Here is a 9,503-nt window from a genome sequence, read left to right as displayed (position 1 = left end):
TATTGTAACTTCAGCCATATTGCATATGCTAAATCCTGTATTTATTTCTTAGTACATGTATGTAATATTTTTTACTGGTATATCTGCTACTGTGTTTATATAGTTGAAAATGTATTTATTCTTAAGGAAAATTATTTATTGAAACTACATTAACCTTTGATAAACACAATATGTGCTGGAAAATCTGGTTTTATTATCTTTTTATCGTGTGAAATTAAACTTGTTAATTTGATGATACGACTCTGAATTGCACAAAAATATGATAAATGTGCACTTTTAGAAAGTACTTAATAAAGATTCATACTTGTGCGCAAATTATTGGACGGTTATTGACACATTAAAGTCTGTGATCGAAGTGATAAGCAGTCGAAGTCTTCCGTAAGAAACATTACGGAGGGGTTCCAAACAAAGCCTGATAATAAATGCGCTTGTTAATCAGGGGGTAGATTAAATCCCCGTCTTTTATATGAATAATTTTGAAAGAAATACAATGTATTGCCTAAAGAAAAGATGATATGATCAACGTTGAGGATTTATTCTTGAAAAATGATAAAGACTCCAATTTTCGATGGTTACTGATAGGTGATATAAATTACAGGCAGACACATTTTGCCAAAGTGAAGTAAATGACGTGGCATTCTTTTAATCTAAACCTCATTGATATCAATGATGATAAATTAGGAAGCATAACTTGAATTACCCTTTAATATCACAAAGTGAAATGAAAATGAAAAACTATGAATTTTATAGTAAACAAAATTGATTATTATGGCAAGGACTGGACACTTTGATTAAGTACAGCAAAAACGTTGATACTTTTGCTATAGTAATTAAGTGCCGTTTTACAATAGAACTATCGTTTAAGTTAGTATTCCTTTATTTTAAAAAACACAACCATACGAACATCAGTTTTTCTACTTATTATTGACAGCTTGCATGCATTTAGCAGAAATTTGTGTTTGTGGTTCAGACCTCACGTTTTCGCGAAAGTTTCTTGTATATCTCCATATAGAAACTTGTACTTTGAGTAGCATGGACCACACAGGAGACAACAAATTGATTTCAAATGAAGTCATTGTGACAAGCAGTTAAAAAATAAGTACTTCTATTAAGCCGAAAAATCTTAAAATGAGAGGTAAAAGTTCTGAAAATAATTTGTCTGTTATATAGAAGTCGAAATGTCTTGATAATTAATTGCAAATTCAAAACATCACTCACTGCACATACAAAACTGATATATGTACATTTCTTTGTCTCTGTCCTACTGTAGAGCTATATGATGGATTTTAAAAGGCATAGTTATAAAAAAGAGTAAAAGAAGTTGCTTTTCACTTGAGATGAGCTAAAGGCTATTGGCTTAAAATGAAGGGGAAAATTTTTACACACTGTCACAATGGGTTAAACGTTTTATATACATATATATATTTAAAATTGCATTACAAAATCAAAAGATAACTGTCCTTCCGATTTCAGTATACGGGAAGTGATAAGAGAATACGTTAAAATATGTTTGGTTCCAGCTGACAACGCTTATAACAATTAGGTATTTGTTTGTCGACTTAGTATTACAAACACGAATATAATGTGCAATGATTTTAGAATAGACGAAGATGAAAAAAACTGAAGTCATTACACTTATCATAAAGTTTGATTGTTAAACGGCCACTTCTAGTCAGTAAAATATTGATGTATGAAACAAATGTGGCAGACTCGTTAATGTCCTTTACTTCTAGTTACTGGAATTGGCATATGACTGAAAATAAATATCGTTAATTGATAAAACGTCGTCGTTCTATCGAAATGTTGAATTGCAAGACACATCAAAAGAGTTTTCTTCTTATATAGAAAATAAGAAATTCTTCTCATATCAAAATACTATGTACTATGGCCGTAATAATGATCTTGTTTGCAAATACAACCTATCAATGTCATATTTACTGGCGTATTTTATACCAATATACCAATTCTTAGAGCATTTTTAAATAGTAAATTTAGTATTCCGTCTACGTGATTAAAACTTCGGGCTCTGGGAGGTTGTGGCTTAGATGCTTACTCCTTATAGGCACCTGATCCCACTTCTGGAATTTCCAGGATTCGTGATTTTTCCCCTGTTTACAAAGGATGACTGCACTTAAGGAAATGCGAAATTTGCGACAAAATAAACTTTCAAAACAAACATTTTTCTTTTCATTGCAGTAATGGTCAACATCCAATCTACAACTTTATGTAATTACGTTTAATAGAAGTGTGTATTTACGGAGTTCGAATCTGTTTTCAAAGGCAGGGGTCATCACAATTTCTTGAATCTCCGTTCGATAATGAGGACGCCCACTTTTTTACTGACTTTATACATAGTCAGCGCATGTTTGTCTATTGTTCTACGTTTAACAGTAGTTGTATATTTGCATAAATAATAATGTGTCAAAAGGAGATTAATAGACAAACATGCACTCATGGTTAAAAAGAGAAAAAACTGCTTCTTCTTACATTCACTCTCTGTGTTGTAACCATAGATTGTGACTTGTTAGATATTATAATTCACCACGTGATTTCTTACCTCAGGTAACTTTGTGAATACTAAATTCCGTCACGTGACTTCTAAGGTAGCATGTTTTGTGCTAACTAGGACATTGTGTTCGAACACGTTAAGTCATCTGGCATTGATAAAAAATCTACTTCAATCACATTGACGTGCTCATATTGTTAATTTCGTTTTGAAACATTTGTCAGAAGTGTATTTGTTCCATACAGAATGGAGAGAGAGATTGGAAAGAGTGATCACGTTCTTTTTTCCAAACATGCCATTGTTATTTATCAAGTCTAATTTTAGACCCATTCTTACAATGTTAGCTCCACCTCTCATGCATATCTAATGTTCAATCAAGGGCAGGTAAGTGTAAATTCACTATATTTGGAAAGCAGTAAGGACAAAAAACATTGAATCATTTTATTGTATCACAGTCTAAAATCATTTTAAGATTTAAATTTGGTTCCAAATTGACAGGATTCTTTCATAAACATACAAAATTGAAATAAGGTTTAGATATAAAAGCAACAGAAGCAACCGAAAAGGACCCCAAAACAGGCGTTAAGTGCAGTCATCCTTTGTTTGTAGGTTTTCTTTGTAAATCGATAGCTACTCGTTATCTTCACCTTTTTTCATACAAAAATATAAAACACACTTCGGCTAAAAGACGTGTACAATAATGACAATCGGAATAATAACTGTTATTTTATATCTCTGTTTATGGAAGCTTAATACAGATGAAAGCATAAAAGGCGTTAAGCACTTACATGTCATGTGTAAAAAGAGACACACACTAATTTGCAGTGAAGATCAGGGTGGATTTTGTGAATTTCATCTGAATGCACCTATACATTGTACAATCCCTTACCAAACTGTTATGTTTGCTGCAGACCTGCAGCAAGTCTGCTGCAAGTTTGCAGCAAACAAAATTGTTCGCAGGAAGAAACTTTTCTTGTTCGCAGATGATTGCCGCTAGCTGCGATCTTGCGGCAAACATTGCAGCAATTGCTGTAAGCTTGCAGCAAATTCGCAGGAACTCAACATGTTTGCAGGAACATTGAAAGAAACATACACGCCAATCTGTTGTTCGCAGCAAGTTCGCAGGAAACATTTAACAAATTGAATGTTTGCAGGAAGTTCGCAAGAACAGTAAACAAGTCAAATCAGCCAATGAAATGCAGATTGTACGGGGGTCAACACAGAATTCGCCATTTTGAAATGTTTGAATTGAAGTGTAGATGTTTCAGTATTTTGTTAGGAATACTTCCCATTTTGAACATGTTGAATGATTACAAAAGCAAAATTCTGAATGTAGGTGTATATTGGCATACAAAACATCTAATTGGTAAGATCTGATTTTGTTTTATTTTGATAATGAAACAATTATCTCTTTAAAGCATGTTCAAGTAACATGTACTTGCTAGGTCAAATCTTAATCTATTTATGAATTTTAATCTTTATTTTAATATCACAATTGTATGTTTCTTTAAATGTATTAAAGGTTCCAAATCAACTATTATAAATGTTTATATGTTTTCAAATAAATTAGTATTAACCGTAAAATTTTATTGTTAAAGGAATGTGCGAAGTTTTTAATTTTCTGTACTTGTCAAAAAAATTATATTTTTTATTAAGAATAGAATGTGAACATTGTCAAGGAACATAAAGAGAGACTATCAACACTTCAGAAACTAGCTTGCATCATTTCATACACATGTGGTGGATTTTCTTTATAGTTAACTTCAACAGATTAAGGTCAGGACAAAGGCTTTCTGCGAACTTGCTGCTTGTACCCAGGAATGTGCCAAATACAATAATTATATTCCTTGCCGCAAGTTAGCAGCAATGTTTGCTGCAAGCTTGCAGCAATGTTTGCCGCAAGCTTGCAGCAATGTTTGCCGCAAGCTTGCAGCAATGATTGCCGCAAGCTTGCAGCAAGGTTGCCATATTTGGAAAATCCAGTGTTTGCTGCAGACTTGCAGCAAACCTCATTTGCATGGTAAAATGTTTGCTGCAAGCTTGCTGCATACTTGCCGCAAACTTGCTGCAAACCCAACGGCTTTGTATAGGCTGCCGCAAGTTTGCAGCAATGTTTGCTGCAGACTTGCAGCAAATGTTTGCAGGAAGGCAATATTTTTGGTAAGGGATTACATTGTTTAAAGATCATTCTGCAAAATAGTAACAAGTTGATTATTATGTATGAGCACAGCTGTATGTACCCATTGAGGTGCCCATATCTCGCCGATATTCAAAGCTCAAGGTCATCTAGCTACAATAATGGACCTTTTAAGACTTAAAACGCCTTTTGTTTTCCTCAATATAATTAAATGCTTAACAGATTTAAAAGAATGGAAACTGAATAAAACCTGGTTATGCGGTAAGTAAAAGTGCTGATGAAAATTTGCGCATGTCTGTGTTTATATGTACAAAATAAATCATCATTTTTTTTAAGAGATACAGGTAGATATATTTTTCTTCGCATTTGGTTACACAGGTATTTTATTAACATGACTTCAATGGACCAATAATTTGAAACACAGTCTGAATTGTTAAATAAAAACCGAAAACATTTTTTCCATTATCTATCGGAGTGATTTAAATCACGAGGTCAATTTTCATGGATTTACTATAAAAATATCACAGAATTGTGTGGATGTTAACTAGAATACCATTGTCTAGATATAAATGCTCATTATTTATGAATGTCTTAAGTTGATCCAAGTGTATTTTTTCTACTTTAATGATCGGCAGTAATTAAACTTACTTAGTGACTAAAAACAGACTTGATTTCTTCTTCTATAAATGGTTTTTAAAAATACATGACGTTTTTATAGAACGATATATATATAGTTTTTGGAGACAAAGTCTTCCAACAATCTGTCAGAAATATCATTGGTACCAATTCGCCCTTTATTAAGGTCTTTCGTCTTCACGGAAGACCTTATAGTGATTCCATTGTTTCTTCTTCTTATTTTTTTCTCCATTTTTTTCCCCTTTTTAAATCGCGATATCTAAAAAAAATTACTCAATGATTTTCAGCAAAATTTTCAGGAATAATGTGTTATCTCATGCCATTTTAAAATATTGAAAAAGTTTGGGAAAATTTACTTCCGGTCAGGAATTATTACGATTTTTCACTTTTTCACTAAACATCTAGTCTGTGAATGTTCTCAGAAACTGTTAAAGGTAGGAGCCTGAAACTTTCAGGTATTATAGAAGATGATTTGTAGATGTGTGATGAAAACATTTCGTGTGTCGCCGCCACTTCCGGTCGTCACAGGAAGTGATTTTAAAAGGGTAATTTTTTGAACGTTTTTTTTGTTTTTCATTATTTTTTATGATATGTAAAGGTTAAATAGAGAGTCTTATCAGAATGCAAAATATGTAATTTATTAAAAAAATAATTAACCCGTACTCTAGATATTTATCACCCGCTACTTTGATGCGATGGTCTTTGATAGCGTAATGGTTAGCGTGTTGATTTTTCACGCAGGCGACTCGGATTCAATCCCCAGAATGTCCGATTTTTTTCTCAATCTTGTCTGGGATCAATTAGAAGATTTTATCTTTAAGGGGGGGGGGGGAGGGAGGGGTTGTTCGACGTCACAGCAGTGCTGTTTGATGTCGCAATAGCAGCGTGTCTTTTTACTCCTTCATAAAGATTTGCAGTTGCATTTTGCACTGATTAATATGTCATGCAATTGTGATATGACAAAACAAGGTAAATGTAAATGTAGCTAGGTACCTATGCAATTGAATCACAAATTTGATATTTGTCAAATTATATTTTGAAAGTAGAATTTATTATTTTCTCATCTTGATTGAATAACAAATAGGAATTTCAAAGGAGAGGGAAAAACTTGAATGACATTTAGTTCAGAGGAAGATCCGTCATAATTAAGAGCTCAAAGCGACTTAGCGCATAAAGGTATGGTCTATTAATGATATACGGTGTATAAACACAATAAAACAAAAAAAAAATCTGCATACTCAAAACAGTATGTGCAAAAATATGCTTTCAAGTAATACATCAGTAAATTGTCATTCAATTTGTTATGCGTGTGTGATGCTGACTTTGGGGGGGGGGGGGGGTAACCAAATGCAAAATGCATGAAATCAGTTAAAATAAAACAAATCAGTGTTGATAGTCCTAAATTAAAAAAAAAATATCATTATTTTATATTTTGTACAATTAAGTGTGAGAATCTCAAAGTTTAAAAATTTCACACAAAGATGTTTTGGACATAGGTCCTCCCTCCTTAAAATGATGTCTTGTATTTTTTCCGTTCCAGTTTTGCAATATTTTCAGAATATAAACGTTTCATTATATTTTATGTATGAAGGTGTTGCAGGGAATGCACAACATAACATTTTTTTTTAGTGAGGAATCAACTTCTCTGATGACAGAGAAGGGACAGAAGACCTTCTTGTTGCCATGGCAACAAGGTTTCCAATTATTTTTTTTTATTCATATGAAGCAGAATGTTTTCAATAACTGCCACATGAGAAGAAGAAAACAATTGCTGTTGCCTTTAACTCGACATTATGAAATATCGATGACGTTTTTTCAATTAACATTAGGTTCTTCCATTCATATGTCGACTCGATATATGCAAGTAAACTTGAAATAAAAGATACGATAGTGTCTGACACATTTGTTTCATATTTGGATATTTTACTAGAAGAAGACGTGAATGGTAAACTAACAACAAATGTTTCTGATAAACGTGATGGCTTTAACTTTTCTATTGTTAGCTTCCTTATTTTTTATGCAGCAATACATGTATAACATTATCCTGCATATGGATTTTATGTCTCCCATATGATTGGATACGCAAGAGCATGCTCTATTTAGGAACGATTTCTAAAACGAAGCAAGATTTTGACAAACAAGTTGATGAAATAAGGATATCAACAGTCTCGTTTGAAGTCAATATTTTGAAAGTTCTATGGTCGATACAATGACCTTGTCAGCAGATACAATCTATCATTTATGTCAAATGCTGACTGACAAATTGTTAGGCCATTTTGTACACACTGAAATGTCTACCGAATTTATGTTTGCCTGATCATGACAAGAATCACAAGGCAGGTGGGTGTGTAAAGGAGTTGCTTGCTCTTCCATGGCACCTGGTCCCACCTCAGATGCTTTTAGAGGTCTGTGTTTGCTTTGCTTCCGATTTGTATTCTTTAAATTGACTCTTGAGATTGATTACTGTTCGTTATGTCCGTATTTCATTTATTGTGTTTCTATATGCAATTAATTTTGCAATTCATTTACTGAGCAACCGGAACTGATATTTGAATTTAAAAGAAAGTGTTACAGAAACTGGAATTATGATAACATTTTCAATTTATCTTTAAAGTTTTATGCAGAGATCGACCGCTTTAATTGACTGTAATTTTTCCACGTTCTTCCTTTTCAATCTAACTTAATTTTAAATTTAACTTAAAATCTGCATTGCACAACTAATTCTATTAACCAAACTGAGTGAAAGATCTTCTGTTGCATTTGCAAGTTACAATCGCACTAATAGTCTACTTTCAAATTCACTAACTTTAACCAATCATTAAGTTTTAATTAATACAATCTTTGAAAGCCGTTAACTGCAATAAATCGCGATAAATGCCCCCAAATTTAAAAGTACAACATTGAACATTTGAATGGGATTCTTCCAAAACTAACACAGCAGGTACAGGCAATTGCATTGTACTAGTACAGATATTTCAAAATTGAACACAATCATTACAATTTTGACTATATTTGATCAAAAAGTAAGACGCATAGAAATTGAACGACTTGAGATTTGTGCATATTAATAGTTTGTCAACAATAATGATTTAAAAGCTAATTATTATAAGACTTTTGTTGACTTTTATTGTCATATCACGATCAGCAAAACACAACAGAATAGAAAAAAAAGGTAATTGCTGAGACGACAAAGTAGATAAAGTTTTGTCAAAGATCACAAACATTTTTGTCACGTTAGACTGGTTTAGACGATAATTGTCAAAATAATTCCGTGATGTTTACCTTTAATTGTTAGACAGGCATTTGAAAACAAAAGAGTTTGGAACTTTAAACATGATCGAATAACATTTTTTTTTTTTTTTTTTTTTTACAAAATTCCTTTTATATTTATCAAATTGATCATATTGCACAAGACCGTACAGCAATGTTCAGACAAAATTTCCCATCTATTTTTGTTTATTTTTTGTGCACTTATTTTAGAAACGCGCAGAATTAATTCACAAATTAAAATGTGAATTAATCTGCAATCAAGTTTTCTTTTCAACCAGTAAGGAAAAGTCGACTTTTTGCTCTTTTGTGCGATGGATTTGTATTCTTATCTTTAGTTTGCGAAATGACAAAGTATAAAGGTTCAATCAAATCAAAAGCTGGGATTACCATCATTTCCTGCACATTGATAATAAGGGTAAGTACCTTACTGATACATCCATAAAATGGCAAACATACTGCTGAAACACGATTAATAAGGGTAAGTACACCACTAAAAAATGATAAAAAGGGTACTTACACTACTGAAACATTGATAATAATGGTAAGTTCACTGCTAATACATTGATAATAAGGGTAAGTGCACAACTGAAATATTGATAATAAGGTTAAGTTCACTACTAATACATTGATGATAGGAGTGAGTACATTACTGAAACATTGCTAATGAGGGTAAGTACACTATTAAAAAATTGATAATAAGAGTGAATACACCACTGAAACATTGATTTTAAGGGTAATTACACAACTGAAATATTGATAATAAGGCTACAGGCACTACTGATACCTTGATAATGGATTAAGTACCCTATTGAAACATTGTTATTAGGAGGTAAGTACACTTCTGAAACATTGAAATAAAGGGTAAGTATACTACCGCAACATTGATAATAAAGGTAAAAACACCATTGAAACATTGATAATAAGATTAATTACGCTACTGAATTATTGATTTAA

This window comes from Saccostrea echinata, unplaced genomic scaffold, assembly GCF_033153115.1.
Source record: "Saccostrea echinata isolate AGI-Se365-2 ecotype Australia unplaced genomic scaffold, CSIRO_AGI_Sech_v1 ptg000023l, whole genome shotgun sequence".
Lineage (NCBI taxonomy): Eukaryota > Metazoa > Mollusca > Bivalvia > Ostreida > Ostreidae > Saccostrea > Saccostrea echinata.
Note: the sequence above shows the minus strand (reverse complement) of the source record.